Source organism: Mustela lutreola, chromosome 3 (genome assembly GCF_030435805.1).
Source record: "Mustela lutreola isolate mMusLut2 chromosome 3, mMusLut2.pri, whole genome shotgun sequence".
Lineage (NCBI taxonomy): Eukaryota > Metazoa > Chordata > Mammalia > Carnivora > Mustelidae > Mustela > Mustela lutreola.
Window position 1 is genome coordinate 134,361,718 of NC_081292.1, and position 18,728 is coordinate 134,380,445.

Below are 18,728 nucleotides of genomic sequence, written 5' to 3' on the forward strand. Positions count from 1 at the left end.
AAAAAAAAAAAAAAAAAAAAGAGGAAACCTGATGAACATGAGAGTGAAAGCAAGGGAAAGACTTCTTGTTGAAACCAGTGAAGGGACTGAGTTCTGCATCCAGATTAATGGGAAGAGGTAGGCACATGTAGACATAGGATCTTTGCATCCTCTGTCAACCTGGGGACTTGTGCGGATCTTCAAAATCAGGACTTTGATGGGCAGAAAAATGCATGACAGATAAGTAATTACAAAATACATTTGAGGGGGATGCCTGGGTGACTCAGTTGGTTAAGCAGCTGTCTTCAACTCAGGTCATGATCTCAGGGTCCTGGGATGGGCCTGTGACAGGCTCCCTGCTCAGTGGGAAGTCTACTTGTCCCTCTTCCCCTCCCCCAGCTTGTACACTCTCTCTCTCTCTCTCTCAAGTAAATAAAGAAAATCTTTAAAAGCAAACAAAAAACAAAACACCCCCCAAAACTCAAAATACATTTGATGTAGCAAGTCATATTTTTCTTTTAGGGTTGATTTTTTTTCTTACACTAGTATCTCTTCCTTCCTAAATGTATTCTTTTCTATTTAATTATTTGCTGTTCATTGTGATTTATCCACAGTTCTATTATAAATTATAGGGGTAATCTTTGACTTTGCTTTCTCTCAAAGGCTACAAATACATCTGGAAATTTCACTGGTTCTACATTTAAAATATCTTCAGAATTTAGGAAGTTCTTCAGACAAAAGGAATATGAGACCAACCATAAACTTTGATACACATCAAGAAATGAAGAACATTAGAACTGGAATCAAGCAAGGTAATGTCAAATTAATTTCTCTTATTTTAATTGATTCAAAAGATAACTGCCTAAGGCAAAAATAGTAATGTATTATACATTTATCACAAATATAAATATAAAATGTATGACAACAACAGCATATGGAAGAGAGGAAAAGTGTATATAGTATTTTAAGGTTCCTATACTATATACAAAGTGATACATTATTTTAAGGCAGATCCTAATTAAAGTGCATATTTAAAAACCTACAGCAACCATTAAAAATTATATAAAAAGACATATACTCCTATAGTAGAGGTAAACTAAAATTAAAAAAAAAACAAAACACTCCATGATTCAGAAGTAGGGGAAAAAAGAGGACAAAAGAAGCAAAGGACAGATAGAACGTTAGAGAACAGTTAGCAAGATGATAGAGTTTGACCTAACCACAGATTAATATCATTAAATATGAATAGGATAAACACACTACAGTCTCAGATTGTCAAACTAGATAAGAAAACAAGATGAAACTATATGCTTCTACAAGAAAACCATTTTAAATGTAGGACATAGTTAAGTTAAAAGTAGAAATGGAAAAAGACATACCATGAAAACACCTAATAACAACAACAAAAAGCTAGAGTAGCTATATTATAGTGGACAAAATAGACTTTAAGGAATATTACCAGGAACAAAGAGGGACATTATATAATGTTAAAGAGGTCAGGTCTCCAAGAAAACATTATAACCCTACATGTGTATGCATCTAACAACAGAATTTCAAAATTCATAGAACAAAAAAAAAATTATGGTAAGAAAAGAGAAATTCACAGTTATGGTTGGAGATGTCAGTATTCCCCTGAGTCATTGATAATTAAATAAAAAATTAGTAAGTATATAAAACACTTGAACATTATTGAAAAGTTGAGCTAATTAATATTTATAGAACACTCCACTCAACCGCAGAATGCACATTTTTTCCAAGTTAAAATGGAACATTCATTAATATAGACCATTTTCTAGGTCATACAACAATCCTTAATATATTAATTTACTTAAGTGAATTAAAGTAATATAAAGTGTGCTTCAGATTTTAATAGTTAATCTAGAAATCAACAACAGGAAGGTGTATACAAAGTCCCCAAATATTTGAGAATAAAACTAGTTACTTCTAAACAACCTATGAGTCAAAAGAGGAAATCAGAAGAAAGGTTAGAAAATATTTTGTACTGAATGAAAATAAGACCCAGTGCATCAATTTGTGGGATAGCACTGAAGCAGTGCTTAGAGAGAGATACTTGTATCATTTGATGCGTATAGTAAAAATGCAATCAGAATTTAAATCCTGCTCAGTTCTACTTACGATCTATCACTCTTCTTCACTCGGATTATTGCAAAGCACCTTACTGATTTCCTTACTGATTTCCTTACTTCTGCTCTTGCCCACTACAGTCTGTTCTCAATGCAGCAGCCAAAGCTGCTGATTTAAATCCCATGTCAGATCATGTCACTCCTAATCCTACACTAGCTATTCATTTTTCTCAGTGTAAACATGAAAGACTATATGAAGCTAACTTGACATTATATGTTTTGGCCCCTTTACCTCTCTGACCTCATTATTGGTTCTCCTCCCCGACCTCGCCAAAGCCAACCTTACTTAACTCCATTTAGCCACATAACTTCCTTGCTTATCTCAAGCATATCAGGCACACTCCTGTCTTGGGCCTATGCACTCTTTGTGCTCTGTCTAGAACAGTCTTCCCTCCAAAAACCACATGGTTAACTCCTTCACTTCCTTCAGTTCTTTTCTTAAGTATGTTCTTCTTAATGAGGACTCTCTTAATCATCCTGTTCTAAACTGTAGCCTGCCTCTGTCATTCCTGTAGCACCAATCCTGCCCTGTTTTTTTTTCCCCCATAGCATTTATCACTTTCTAGCATACTATGTTATTTTCCTGTTTTGGCTTATTTTTATCATCTGTGCCCCACTAGGAAATAAACTCCTCGAGGACAGTGATTTTTATACTGGCATATAAAAATGCACTAAGTAAATAATTTGAGGGATTAAGGGGAGGAAGGACACAGGGACAGGGGATAAGGGAGAAAGATGAAAAAAATCAAGGGGGGTAATAAATCTTTTATAATTTCATTTTGCCACTATTTAAAGATAGATTTTATGTTTGAAGTTTTGGTAAACTACTCCAAACTACTTGTTATAGAACATATACCTACTCTAAAATATTCAGTGCCAAAACTTTTCTCTCTTGCTTTTTTTTTTTTTAACCAAGTAAATTTTATTCACAAGTGAGCCATAAAGTATGAACCTTTTTTCCCTCTTAATACTTGTTTATTTCTGTGGTAAGCCCTTTAGAAATCCACTTACGGCAATTTTCATATTTCTTCCCACTTCTCTACAAGAGATTGTATTTTTTTCTGGATTTTAAGTGTGATGTTGTTGTGAGTAAACATCGGATTCATAAAGTGGACCGGGTTTGGCTATGTGTATGTCCACATGCCCAGGAAATTACATTTCAATGTATGTGTGTATTTAGTTACAGGGGGATCTCCATTCATGTTTTGGTTTTTTAAAAAGTTTGAAATATTCATTGATTGTGTTTATAAGGCAATTTAGAGGTTAAGAATGTGTGCCTTGGAATCCGACTCCCTGAGTGTGATTCCTGGCTCTGCTCCTTACTAGTTGTGCAATTTGAGCATATGACTTACCATTCTGAGCCTCTGTTTCCTGTATAAAATGGGGATGCTAATACTGAGTGGGTTTGTTCTTTGTGTGTACAAAAAAAGATAATCCATACACAAGGCTTAGTAGTGTATATAAAACTTAGTATTCGAATGGCAATTATAATCATTAATATTTGTAAAATCCCATTTTTAAATAGGTTATTTAAAATTTGCAATAGTTTCCTTTTATAATGTCATCCATACTGGATTAATTCCCAGACTATATGAGATAGCATGGTGAAATATCAAAATATACAAATAAATTATATCGTACACCTGGGTTAACTATATAAAACTGTCCTGTAGAAGGAACTGAACTCCTGTAGGAGAAGGAACGGTCTGTGTTCATTCACTTACTCATTCACTGAACAAACAATTTGCAGCACCTTTGTTTTGCTAGATGTGTATTAGTATTAATTTTCCTCAGCAAATAGACTCTGAGTTATGAAATCCTCTTGCACAGAAGCTCTGTGAGTGAGACCATGACATTCTCCTGCACAGGGCTCATCCTCTAACGTGTCAGGACCGCCTTACCTCCACCATTAGAAATAGTTCCATGACTTTAGCAAGACCTATTAGCTCAGGGTTATTTCTCAGATTCAGGCTCATTAACCCTATTTGTTTTCTACGAACAATATTTTTACTACTACTAACTTTCTCCCTACCTCCATCTTGATCTACATAAGATAGTTCAGTTTCAATTTCTCTCCAAAGTTAAATGTCCCAAGAGAAAATGCTATATCTTTTTTATTAGCAGCAATGGGGTATGAGGCGTGGGCCAATAATTAAAAGAGATTACAACTCAAAATATTCCCTCCCCCCTAACCTCAAAAATCAATTATACTTGTAGTGTAAAACAATCTAGGTCCCGAAGCTTACAGTTTTTCCCTGATTTTAACTAAAACTCCATTTGTGTTCTTGAAAATCCTCTGCTGTGTAAATGACAGATTCCATTTCATAAAGTTTGCCCACAAGTTGGTTTTAGTTGTTAAAATTAGTTGTTAAACTTACCAAAAATTATTGACTTTGAGACAAGATTAGGTTTTGATTTCTTTAAAAGGGCCAAATTGGCAGTTTTTCATTGGCATCACTTTCCAGACAATAATAAACTCCCATGCTATTTAAGTCTGCTTCAAAAATGGAATGCTATATACAAGTATGTGTTTATCAGTGTGGGAAGAGATTTTGCTTATTCTGAGAGTCTAGAACCAGTTGAAACTATACTAGAATGTTGTTGGGATGTCTTTCAGCATTTCACCATCTCTCAATCACCCTGTGTTTTTCTGTATAAAACAGAATATATTTTCATCTCTTAGATCTTGAAGATTTAACTTAGAATCACTTCACTGGCTCTGTGAAGAAGCGAAACAAAGCTGTATTCAGCCTTTCATTATGTTTCAATTAATTATGATCCTTGGAACAATTTGGGCACAAGAATTTCAACTGTCAAATTTGCCTTCTGGGATGCTTTTCTTCCACAGATTAGTGTTTCTCAAAAGCATCCCATAAAAATAATGACCCTGACATTCTTGACAAACAAAGCATCTCCTTTTTCTTTCAACAGTTCTCTTTGAGCTAGGAGATACAATTTTACATCTATAATTACATAGCAAAGTCTATGTAAACACTTTTAAAAACTGGCATTCTGTGTCCTGCAGATGATGAAACTCAGGCTCTGTTTTTGAGGAACATATACTTTGTGAATGATTAAAAAAAAAATCACAGAAACTTGGCTGATGGCCAGATATAACTGATGAATTTTTAGGCAGCTATTAAAATGTTTGCCTTTCAAAGCAGTTCTTTGGAAAAGGAAGCCATGCCCCCTTGGAACCACCTATCAAACTTATTCTATTATTTGCTGCCACAGCTGTCATTAATTACATGTGAGAGGAGCTTCATCTCTATATAAACAGCTGGAAAATCAACAGATAGTATTCCTTCACCAGATGTTTTTTTGAATATGTGTGTACAAAGCTCTGTACTGTGTCTCATATAGGTAGAAAATATGAGACATGACTTCCTCAAGGATTTTATAAGTAAATAAGGGAGAAGAGACATTTATATAATTGATTATATCATAAGGAAGAAAGATTAATTTTATTTTAATGTAGAAAACAGAAATATAATCTTAACATAAGAAGAATCCTTGGTCTTCATTGTCATTTCACTGGGTCGCTTTACAATGTACCATACTTCTTGTCATTCCCAGCACCTCCCACAAATGAATACAGGCACAGACGCTTAAGATGTTCTTTTCTCATAGTATAAGCTTCAGAATTTACATACAGCTACCTTGGCTGAGGGTTTTTCCATACTAAGCATAAAATAAATTCTACAGCTCAAATACAAATCTTGTGCCTCATTTTTCTCCAAGTGTTGCATATATTTGGTGTCATTTAATCTTAACAGCAGGGCATCAGTAGAGATTGATTTATTAAAAGAGTCTGCTGAGAGGTACACAGGCTGTTATCCAATATTTTACATATCCCATTAATTATGAGGCTGGCATTAGAAGCTGGTTTTCCAAAAGCTCTGCCCAAAGAAATTATTTATTGGGTTTATTGATAGTTTATAATAATAATTATCAATCCCAGTTATCCCAGAATAGCTAACCTTACTACAGAAGTGGCCCTTCTCAACTCTTTCAATAATCATAAAAAAACAAACAACAAACAACAACAACAACAACAAAACCCAGAGTGAGGAGAGTTTAGAACTACACAGTATCAGGAGACAGTCACTGCTTCACATCCTCAGACTTCTAGCCGCCCCACCGTGAGTAATGACTGGATGCCCTCAGGACCCTCTTCCAATCTGTGAACTAGGAGCACAGAGCTGATATAGGAGAAGCCATTGATGTGTACAATTTAGGTCCATAGCCCTGGATTCCAGTTCTACTTTTCTGATATCTTATTTTGGGTGTGGGGGGGTGCCCGATGGATTATACCACTTTACCCAAGTAGTTAACTGATAAAGTGCACTTTTGCTTCTAACTCTGAACTACCCCCTTTTCAGATCTCATCTTTCTTTTTTTTTTTCCATGTTCAGATGTCCCATTACTTCCTCCTCCTGATGCTTCACCTTACTACAGGCAGTTATAAAACAGGCTGGGTTGGGAGTGGTGCCAACAGAGAAAGAATAGTAAATACTCTAGCACAAGTGCTCTTTCAGATTTTACTTTTCACATCCTATGTTCACTTCTGACTGTGAAGGCAGCCGTGTCCTTGGTATATCAATCAACCAAAACCAATACATCAAAGCTCTACTCATGTTCCAGGAACTGTCTAGCACATCATCTCTTTATGTCTAGAGAAAACATCTACTGAATCTCTTCCTATACTTTAACATTTAGATATCCTTCTTCCTTGATAATAGTGCTCTGATTTTTATAGTCTTCTATTTTGAAATACAGAAATATCTACCTAAGAAAAAAATGGAAAAAATTCATTTAAAGCAAGCTTACATTTTCACAAAATATAAGTATTCATAAAATACCCAAGCTATTAACTATGCTGATACCTTTTATGGATTTATACAACAATGTTTTCTTCATAGTATCATGAAGAACAGTAATGAATAAGATCTCAAATTCTCAACTAAACATTAAATGAATACATATTCAAAGTAAGAACTGGTACAAGGATATTTGTTTTAAAAGAAAGTCCAAGTCCCAGAAAATTATGTTAATAATACCAAAGCATTTATAATAAAAATCTTATTCAACATGTTTTCACTAAGGAAAAAACCCAGACAGTAAACAGAATAAGCAGTAGCATCATGCCTCATTTACCTCCAAAGTTAAAATTGTAGATGACTCCCCATGAGCCAGTAATTTATTTCCAAGTCATGTCTGTTCTTATAGACTTCATTATACCCAATGATTCTTCACTGCACTGAATCTAGACATTTTCCAAAATTCTACATCAAACAGTAAAATAAAAGCCAAAATTGAGAAAAGCTGAGTTTGGTTCTTGTAATTCTCACTCCATTTTTTCAGGCGAATTTTGTTTTTAATTAAGTAAGAGTAGATTCTTCTAATGACAATGTTGGTAATGACGTCTCCAAAAGAAAAATAAAGCTGTTTGATGTATTGGGAATGGGTCTAAGTTCTCTAATCCTTTAGTTCTTATTCTTTTGAAACATTGCTTCTAATGAATGGAGTTATTTCTCATTGAAAATTCAGATCTGTTGTAACATAAATGCCATTGGCAGTTATCTGCGAAATGTTTTGAAGAATAGAGTTGGTCTTTACTCCTTAAATCAGACTCTCTTCATTATTCCAAAAGGCCAAACTCAAGATTTCCTACATCCTTAAATGCCACTGTTTTACCACCTCTTAGATTTGGCTCAATAAACTTTTTGCCAAGATTTCTCTAACTTCAGGAAGTTAGAGAAAAGGGTGAGGAACAAAGAAAAAGTCACTGAAAACACAGGTGTTTCAGCATAGGCCAGTTCTTTTCTGTCATTTTGCAAAGAATGTGCTAATGATATTTCTACTATTAATATTTCCTTAGGTTACAATATTATAATGATTTATGGGGCAAGAACAGGATTTATAGGATTCTATTAATTCAGTCCCCAGTACCATGCCAACAATGGCACTTAACAGATGCTTGTAGATCATACTTTCTATAACTCAATGGAGCTAAACATCATGAATTAGGAGAGTAACAAGCAAATTCCATTTGGGTTTGTTGTTTCTTTTTTTACATAAGTAAATACTGAATTCCAGAGTTTTGGATGAGGCATGACCTCACACAGACTCCAAGTCTCCCATTCTAAGATGCCCCCATCTTTTTTTTTTTTTTAATTTTTTATTTTTTATAAACATATATTTTTATCCCCAGGGGTACAGGTCTGTGAATCACCAGGTTTACACACTTCACAGCACTCACCAAATCACATACCCTCCCCAATGTCCATAATCCCACCCCCTTCTCCCAAACCCTCTCCCCCCGGCAACCCTCAGTTTGTTTTGTGAGATTAAGAGTCACTTATGGTTTGTCTCCCTCCCAATCCCATCTTGTTTCATTTATTCTTCTTCTACCCACTTAAGCCTCCATGTTGTATCACCACTTCCTCATATCAGGGAGATCATATGATAGTTGTCTTTCTCTGCTTGACTTATTTCGCTAAGCATGATACGCTCTAGTTCTATCCATGTTGTTGCAAATGGCAAGATTTCATTTCTTTTGATGGCTGCATAGTATTCCATTGTGTATATATACCACATCTTCTTGATCCATTCATCTGTTGATGGACATCTAGGTTCTTTCCATAGTTTGGCTATTGTGGACATTGCTGCTATAAACATTCGGGTGCACGTGCCCCTTTGGATCACTACATTTGTATCTTTAGGGTAAATACCGAATAGTGCAATTGCTGGGTCATAGGGCAGTTCTATTTTCAACATTTTGAGGAACCTCCATGCTGTTTTCCAGAGTGGCTGCACCAGCCTGCATTCCCACCAACAGTGTAGGAGGGTTCCCCTTTCTCCGAAGATGCCCCCATCTTAAAGCCATGTGTGCTGAAAAATATTTTTACCCCTGTATCAGTGGAGTGTGCTGCCATCCCACTGCTATCTTCTTCTTTGACCATTCTCTCTTTTCTCTTTAATTAATTATCGTGTTTAGAGAATGATGTTAGTAATGCTAATGTATTCAGTGTTTTCGAACTCTTAATAGTCTTGCCCATACAACATTGTAATTACTTACAGTGTTCTACCTGGGCTGTGTAGACTTGATCTCCACAACTAGATGGGAAGTGCTTTAAAGGCAGAGCCTATGTCTTATCATTTTATCATCCCCAGAGTGCTTGCCTCATTGTTGGACACCCAGGAAAACAAATAATGTCTGCCAAGCTTCCCAAATCCTACAGAACTCCAGACCTCTTCATCATGATGTCCTCCTGTGTTCTGCCACTGTAGAGATCTCATCCCTGAGATGTTCTTTTTTTATTTTTGTTTCCTTGCTTCCTGGTGAAATACCCTGTCCTCAGACTCCAGGTTGATACGTAGTTTTTGAACAGTAATTCTTTGTGATTATGTTTTTTGTTTTTTGTCAGCAGACAACTAAAGATAAGACTCTGCCTCTTTAAACTGATGATGAACAAGGATTATGGCAAATCAGTATTCAAAAATCTGGAGACATGTGGAGTTTTGAAATTCCTAAAATTACATAAAGTAGGTGGTCAAGTACTCCAACTGGGCATCAGAATAGGGTTAGTCCCCACATCATGATCATTCAGCACATTTTCTTCTTGTAGTTATTTCCTTTCGGCTTCAGAGGAAGCTGTTATGGCAAATGTTGATCACAAATGAAAAAGGTCATACTGATCTTCAAAAGTACAAAATATACTGTAGAAAAGAAAAAGACCAGGTGAAATGTTGTTTTAAAAAATGGAGCTACTATGTTTGACAGACCTACAGATAGAAAACAGAACTCTGGAAATAGCATAGGAGACATAAGGGAAAATGGCCCCAGTGTTTTTAAAGAGCTGATGAACTAAGCAAATCAAAAAGAGTAATAACTAGAAATGAGTTGACAATAATGGCGAAAACTTGAATTTTTTAGAAATATCGTATCTCAAACATCAGTCAGACTATGAATTGATCTTAACCTCATGATCGAAAACATGATGTCAAGTGTGTGAGTAGCAAAGCAGAGCAAGTTAGAATGAGGGAAATAAATTGTAAAAGTTGATCATCTTTTTGTAATATTTGTATTTTCAGTGAAAGCACAATCTTTTAGGGTCTCTGGAAGAAGACTGATCTTTAAAAATTTTTTCTTTTAATATTGAATTAGATAAGTGTATTTCTTTAAAATTTTTAAATTTTAGGGTGCCTGGGTAGCTCAGAGGGTTAAGCGTCTGCCTTTGGCTCAGGTCATGATCTCAGGGTCCTAGGATCAAGTCCTACATCAGGCTCTCTGCTCAGCGGAGAGCCTGCTTCCCCCTCTCTCTCTGCCTGCCTCTGTCTACTTGTGATCTCTCTCTCTCTGTCAAAGAAATAAATAAAATCTTCAAAAAACTTTTTTTTTTTTTTTTACATTCCATCCAAGAGAATAGAGTTCGAATCCAGACTGTGAATAGCTTATGGAAGTGGTAGGACTGATTTGTGATTCACAATTATTAGCCTATAGAATTCTTCAGGTTTTGTGAAAAATCAAGTTTCTTAATTTTAACATTTGATCTCACCATATGTGTTTCCTTGGTAAATTCAAAGATTTATGCCAGTATTATTAGGATTTCATAATACAGGATCACTAGTCATCATAATGAACTTTAGTTCACTATGGTCCATTAGATCTTACTAGTTGCATAAACTTGAGTAAATTACTTCCTATTCATAATTTTCTCATCAGTAAATTAAGTTACTAATAGTTTCTATCCTGTAGGATTGTTATAAGGATTCAATAATAGAAAACATGCAAAGTACTAAGTATGGATCAACTGTAAAGCAAGTATTTGATTGATATTATTTTTATTCCAGTGGTAATATGGGTACCTAATCTTGAGCCATGACTTACAGAAAAGGTCTTGGGGAAAATTTCAAAATCCAGTACTTAGTACTAGGGAGCCATTACTTTCAGAGGTTCTGTCTATGACATATACATCTTAGAAATTTGAGCCTTGGGTTATGGACATTGGGGAGGATTTGTGCTATGGTCAGTGCTGTGAAATGTGTAAGCCTGACAATTCACAGACCTGTACCCCTGGGGAAAATAATACATTACATGTTAATAAAAATAATTAATAAAAAAAAATCAGACCTCTCAAGATCATCAAAAAAGAAAAAAAAGAAAGAAAAAATTTGATCCTTAACAAAATGCAGTAGTGGATTTTCATAGATAAAAATGTACATATTAAAATATTGATTTTCATTAGGGAATTTTTAAGCTTTATAATATTTTGCTTATAGTGTATTTCTGGGCAAATTAGTTTTTTTTATATGTCTTAGAGCTTACCATGGTTTTGGCCACTTTTTTCTTAACATAATACTCTAATGATCTGATGTCTTTCATCACCAGATCTATTGTTTCTTTCATACTAATTTTAACATTCACCAAATAAGTTGTAAAAAATTCTTAATTCTTCCTCTTAAATGACATTATTTTCAACATTAATTAAAAGTTAAATATGCATAAAATATAATGTTGGGGAAGAAGGGGTTGGTAGAATGAAGAGATAAAAGAACACTAGACTGAGTGTTTTTGTTTTTGTTTTTGTTTTTTACATAGGCTCCATGCCCAGTGTGGAGCTCAACTTGGGGCTTAAACTCATAACCCTGAAATAAAGACCTGAGCTGAGATCAAGAATCAGACACTTAACCAGCTAAGCCACCCAGGTGCCCCTAGTCTGAATTTTTACAGTTCTGGATTATAGCCTTGGCTTTGCCCATGAATAAATTGTGTGCATTTGGCATATTTAATTATATAATGATATTAACAACCAAACTTTATTCAGTCTTTAGTCTTTATGTGCCAGATACACTTCTAGGCTCTTTATGTTTATTTGCTTTACTCAGTTCTTACAGAAATCTGTTTTCAAGATCTGTGAAGGGCCTGAGATTTTACTCTACTTGGACGTTAATATGTTAGCCTGCCACAATTACGTAGATGTTGGCAGAAGACGTGAGACTCCTGAGTCACAGATGAAGGTCTTTATTGCCCACATAAATATTAATAGCCAGAATATCAGCATTTGCTTCAGTTCTCTGAGGTCCAAGCAATGTCTACACACATTAGAGGGTCATAGTGCCGGAGAAGAATCCTGAAATAAGAGAACGCAAATCTTGTGTGGTGGGAAGGAAGTATACCTGCCGAGGGACACTTCTTTATGTTGCTGGATCATAAGCAGACTTGCTCTTTGCCCTGAGCCGGACACTAGAACCTTCAAGGCTGTCGTCTGTATAAACATTTTTGAAACAGTAGTCCAGAACAAAGGTACTCAATATGTCCGCTTAAAAGATAGGCAGAATCACAAGAAACCTACCAATACCTGTGAGTAGATACTATAAAAACTGATTTCACAGATGCACAAACAAAAGATCTAAGAGGCTAAGTAATGTTCCCAAGGCTTGTATGATTGTCAAACCCAGACAACTGATTTCAAGAGCCTGGGATCTTCACTAGTGTCATCACTAGTATTCTCTTGAATGCCAACATTATTATTCAAATACATAACAACATGTAAATATAAGTTCTAGGTGCCATCATCCCTGCAGCTCAGCTTCCTCATCTATAAGTGGCCACAGGGCCAGGGCAGAGAGGGCTGAGTGAAAGGCTCTCTTGGCGTTCCTTGCAAATCTAATATGCTATGATTCTAAGATTTACCTCTTACCCTGAAGGAACAGCATGTGTGAATGTGATGCAGACTAGAAACACTGAAAGGAAAATAAGAGCATCTATTTCATTGTAAGCGTATATTTTAACAAATTTTTTTATCAGGACCTTACATTCCTTAATTAAGTTTTATGAGATTCTTGGGAAAAATGAGTGTTACATTACTACTTATGGTATTTTGGGCCTTTCTAATTATAGTTCATGGCTAGAGTAAGCAGATACTTTATTTTCCAACTACCCTTATCATAAAACTTCCTTTTTCTATAATATGAGTGGGAATATTATCTAAGGATAAAATGAGGGCCGTCTTCAAGCTGCTCATGCCTGGCATGTTACCAGGGGAGCATGTCCTGGATAGAGCATTACCAAAGAAGGGAAGGAAAAGCAAAGAAACTGTAATAACATTAGTGAGATAGTCAGGCTGTGAATCTTCTTCACATCCAGAGGAGCTCAAAAGATGTTTTCTTGAGTTGGAATCTGGCTTTAAAACTATATTTAGATATGGACTGACAATCTGACCCAGAACATACTATCAGACACTTTATCTTATCATCACTTGTGGGTCATATGCTGCCTGGAGCCTTTTGAAGCCTCGTTTTCTTGCCAGAGAAATACAAGAGCAGCCCTCCTCCTCTTTTACAAGTTGTTATAATGAAAGGAGTCTCTTTTTGAGCCTCCTCTTCTTTCATTCTGCCCACTTTCTCCAGGGTGTCTCATCTACTCTCAGAGCTTCAAAGGCCATTTGTATGCTAATAAACCCCAAATCTCTAAATATGGTTTAAAATGCTCTCTGAGCTCCTGACTTACACAATCAACTTTGTGTTTGACATCTCTGCTTGAATATATCAAGGATATTTCAAATTCACCTTGTCAAAAATGGAATGAATGCACTATCACCACTCTGCAAAGCCACTTCTTCTCCTTAAATATTCTCTAGGTTTCTAAGCCAAAACCCAGGCATCTTTTACTTCACTGCCCATGTCTAGTTAATCATCAAATCCTGTTAATACTCCTTCCTAGATTTCTCCATTTCCACTGAAAACATCTTTGTAGAAATTGCTATTAATTTTTATCTTGACCATTGTATAATTCTCGAATCGGTCTCTTGAAGCTTGAGTTACCTATATAAAATGTATGTCTGACCATGTTAGCCTTCTGCATAAAACCACTCAATGGCTTCCCAACTGCCTACTAGATAAAAGTTTGAAGTCCTAATATAATATACAAAGTCTCCATATTTTGGCCTCCCCTCACCTCTCCAGCATATTGTCTGAGTATCTTTATTCTAGACATACTAGTCTATTATTAGATCCTTACACCAAGCTCTCTTTTGCCAGCTCTCACAGATTGTCCTCCTGCATTGGACATCATTTCCATTATAAAATGGTTAATCATACTTACCCTATTCAGCATAACAAATCACATACTTAGAGACTCTTCTCTGTTCCCCAGAATGCTATAGTGTTCGACAGTGCCTGGAGCTTCCTTTTATCATTAATACCAGGTTTCATTTTATAGTAATGAACAGTGACCGTGCTTGAATCTCCAAATCTGGCCTTGAACATGGTACTTAGTAGGAACACAATAAATTCTTATGAATGAATGAATGAAAAAATAAAAGATCTTCCCAGGTGTGTTTTTGTGAACAAGAATTTTGCCAGGCGTCCATGAAGCAGCACTCAGCCTACTGGCATTAAAGGTCTGGTGTTAAGTTCTTCTATACTTCTTTCCTAATATGTGGATTGTAGAGCCTAGACAATTTTTTCGATTAGATCTCAAATTACCTGCCCTTATTTATTAGAAAAATCAAGATTTAATAGCTAAGATAGTTCAGAATTAGTCTTCAAAATAATTTAAAAAAATAGGCATTGTCAGATTTTTATTTTTATTTTTATTTTATTTATTTGACAGAGATCACAAGTAGGCAGAGAGGCAGACAGAGGTGGGGGGGAAGCAGGCTCCCCACTAAGCAGAGAGCCCTGTGCAGAGCTCGATCCCAGGACCCTGGGATCATGAACTGAGCCAAAGGCAGAGGCTTAACCCACTGAGCTACACCCAGTAGGGTGCCCCCAGATTTTTCATGCATGTACTTTACAAACTCTGTCTTCTTCTATGTTTAAGAGTTGAAATTTTATAAAATGTAAAAGTATTTTTAAAATTGTCACAATTCTCCTTTTTATCCTCAGGTTAAAAAGTCTTAGGTGAATAGCAAGATTATTTTTTCCCCATCAAATAGGAATTTAAAGCAGGATGTATAACCACATTCCCTTGCCATCAAATTTAGTCAATGTCTTAAATGCCATCAAGTATATCATCAAAGTATATTTTGGATTACCTAGAGACAGAAAGGAAGTGATGTTTTCCAGATCATGACAAATTTAAATTATAGGATTCCAAATCAAAATTTATGAAAGGTCTCCTTTCTACTCTTAACCTACCAATTCTAAAGATATTTCAGTGTTTGGTAGGGTGGGGGTGGGGGGGTAGGTGCTATTCTTGGAGGTCCTAAGTCTTTCAGTGACTACTGGGGCAAGTAGTAGATCTAGGTTTTCTTCAGCTGAGGGGGAAAGTGGGTAAAATAGGGGAAGAAGAAAACTGGGTCATACGCTTTCTTTTTTCTTCTATACCACTTACCACAAACTATGTTGTTTTTGTGAGCCAATGATAAGTAACTATGAAATGTCTGAGGAACCTTGGGCCCTTCATGCCAACAACAATAAAATACGTAAATGATTGCAAAGTTACATTAAGAGATAAGGAGTTCTGACTCCTCCCTTTACCCTGTCAACAAAACAACATGATTATAATTAGAGTGAGCTTACATCCAGATTTGCTCAGGATAATCTTCATTTGGCTGGCTATCCTGAGCTAATTGTTAATAGTGACCTCTTCACTCTGAAAAAGTGTCTTTGGGGTATATATTATATTATACGATTATTTTAAATATAATAGACAGTTAACATAACACCAACTAAATAGGTTTTTTCTTTTTTTTTAAGATTTTATTTATTTATTTGTCAGAGAGGGAGAGCACAAGCAGAGGGAGAACCAGGCTCCCCACCAAGCAAGGAGCTTGATATGGGACTGGATCCCAGAACCCTGGGATCATGACTTAAGCTGAAAGCAGACACTTAACTGTCTGAGCCACCCAGGTGTCCCTTTCTTCTTCTTCTTCTTCTTTTTTTTTTTTTTTTTTTTTTGAGAGACTACTATATGCCCGCTGTGATGACTCTCTTTTTCATCTGAAATGTAACTTATTTTTTACACTAAGTAAAAAATTTATTTATTACAATAATAAAACCAGTAGGTAGACAATATCAATCTTTTAAAAGACAGGAAATTTATTGTGTAGAAATACTAAGGTGTTGCCCTAGGCCACACAACAAATACATGACAGCTACGATTTAAACACTTTCTGGGCAACTGGAAAACTCTTCTCTTTCATTTACATTATGTTTAGGTTCAAAGTTGAGCCTAAAAATACACTCCTTCCTTACCCCCATAAATAAATAAAACACACAGACCACAGACAGAAGCAGCAAGCACTCCAAAGTGACTAGATGCAAGACAATCTAATTTACTTCTGGGTAATGAGGTGTGACTGACTTAACCACAGACTTGGATAGATTATAAATTCTAGCACAGCTCCATTGTCCTGGATATGTTTTCAGACCCCTGTATGTACATCCTGGGGGCTCCCTTGAATAAGAGAAAACTACAAGGGAACTTTCACTATGTGCTTCTCACTTGCTTTGTGGCTCTGGAAACAGAACGGAACCCCTCCCCTCCGTGCTGCCCACTGCTACCAGTCTTTCCCACACCCCAGATATGAAGAAAGATAATAAGGCCTCAAATAGAAGTTTCCTGATTGTGAGTCATGGCTTACTCAGCCTTTGTTACAGAGAACCTGGAAGCCTTTGAAATACACTGTTGATTTTGGCAGTCTTAACTCCCGGTGCTGTTATCAAGAAACAAGTTACACGACTAATTTGCTTGAGAAATTGCCTCTGTAATGAGTATATTAAGAACAGCCTCTGCTAAAGGGGCTAGTGTTTAATATATGGTTTTTAATGCTTATAATTTTGAATACTTATTCATTTTCTTGAACAGTGCTTCACAGATTATAGTTCCTAATAAATATCTGTTATATTGAATTAAATTAAAATACCAATGATGGCTAACATTATTATGGGGGTATTTAAAATGAACACAAGCCAGGCATTATATTAAGAGCTTTATGGATATTATCTTTTCTCTCTTCCTCCCTCACTCTCCCTGTCTCTCTTTCATAGATATAATATATGTATTTTTATGCATGTCTTATGCATAATAAACACTTAAATATACAATTAAATTTAATTAAACAAATTTCATATACATCAGCATATCTCTCTTAACTAGTTATTGCTTTTGATATGTACTTCAGAGAGGTAATTTTTTAAACAAATTAGTAATATGTATTATATAATTATCAAGAAAAATGCATCATTATATTCACTGAAATTAGAGTAGACAGTATGTATTATTATATAACACTGTAGTATAAATATTGTGTAATCCTTATCTGCAAAACATGGATAATAATGTTACCTAATTATTAGGGCTGCCAAACAAATAAAATTAGATAATGCATGTGAAATACAGTTTTTGGCATATTTCATATTCCCTATAGATGAAGGACTCCCACTTCATACTCACTACAAAGACACACTACAATGAGTCTAAGGCAAATTTTGTAGTCTATGATTTCCCAAAGAGAGATTCTGATTTTTCTTGAAAGAAAACTTTTCTTTGCCTTTTTTTTTTTAATGTTCTTTGAACCAAAACAGTAGAAAAGAAGGTAAAGTAGCAAAGTTCTCTCCCTCCGTCTAAAGACTATAATTCTTGCTGTTCCAGGGTAGTTCTTGAGTGATCTTAGAGGCAGGCCATGCTTCTTGATTGTGATTGGTTCAGGAACACAGGCCTAAGCCAATCAGCAAACAGTGCTCACTCCCCTGTAGAATTTGTTCAAAAGCAAAGAGGTGATCTAATTTAGGTCAACACCCAATGAAATTTTCTGTAGGCTTTGGAAAAGGAATTTCCTTGTTCTTACAAAAAATGCTGAAACAGTAGAGTTCTTTTTTCTTGGATATTTTTCACACAGACTAAAGGAGAAAAATGGCCGCAGTCATCTTGCTACTGTTGGAAGATTAGGTAGAGACACAGAGATAATACCTAAGAAAGATGCAGAAAAATAGAGTTGGAGAAATTGGGTTAAGCCAACCTAAGACCTGAATATTGGGACTTCTACAGTCAGTGACTTTTCTCAAAGTGTGTTCAGCCCAGAAGCAGCAGCCTCACCTGGAAACTTACTAGAAATGCAAATTCTAGAGCCCCATGTCAGACCCCTGGAATCAGAAACGTGAAGTGGAGCTCAGCAATCCGTGTTTTAAGAAGCCCTCAGGTGATTTCCAATGCAGGCTAGAGCTCCAGAGTACTGGTTTGAGCCAGTGTGAGTGACATTTTCTGTTAGTTGGAGTCAAAAATTTATTAAATCTAACAGTTAGACTTGTAAATATATACCAGTCATATGCATATTGAAAAAGATTGCTTGGAAGTATACTTGAGTTGATTAATCATGAATTAAAAAGAAAAGTTCAAACAAGGAAGTCATGGTATAATAGAAATGGAAGATTGCCTTCTTTGAAGCTAATAGTTAAACTCAAAAGGCTTTGGACCCAGACTGGCTGGATCTATATCCTGGTTCCAGTATTTATTAACTGTTTGACCAAGAGAAAACTACTCTAATTTCTTCCTCTGTAACATATAGAGAATTGTACCATTCTTTTGAGTGTTAAATGAATTAATAAAGGAAGAACAATTAGAACTTTTTCCTAACAAAACTAAGCACTCAGTAA

General features: G+C 35.6%; 1 long non-coding RNA gene across 2 annotated transcripts in view; it reads left to right on the plus strand.

Moving 5' to 3' along the window:
* The window catches only part of LOC131827018 (uncharacterized), a 66,897-nt gene that overhangs the window by 25,776 nt on the left and 22,393 nt on the right, over window positions 1-18,728 (plus strand). For both annotated transcript variants that reach the window (XR_009351852.1, XR_009351853.1), the window contains exon 4: window positions 643-791. This is a non-coding gene — a long non-coding RNA (uncharacterized LOC131827018). The remainder of the gene's footprint in view (window positions 1-642; window positions 792-18,728) is intronic.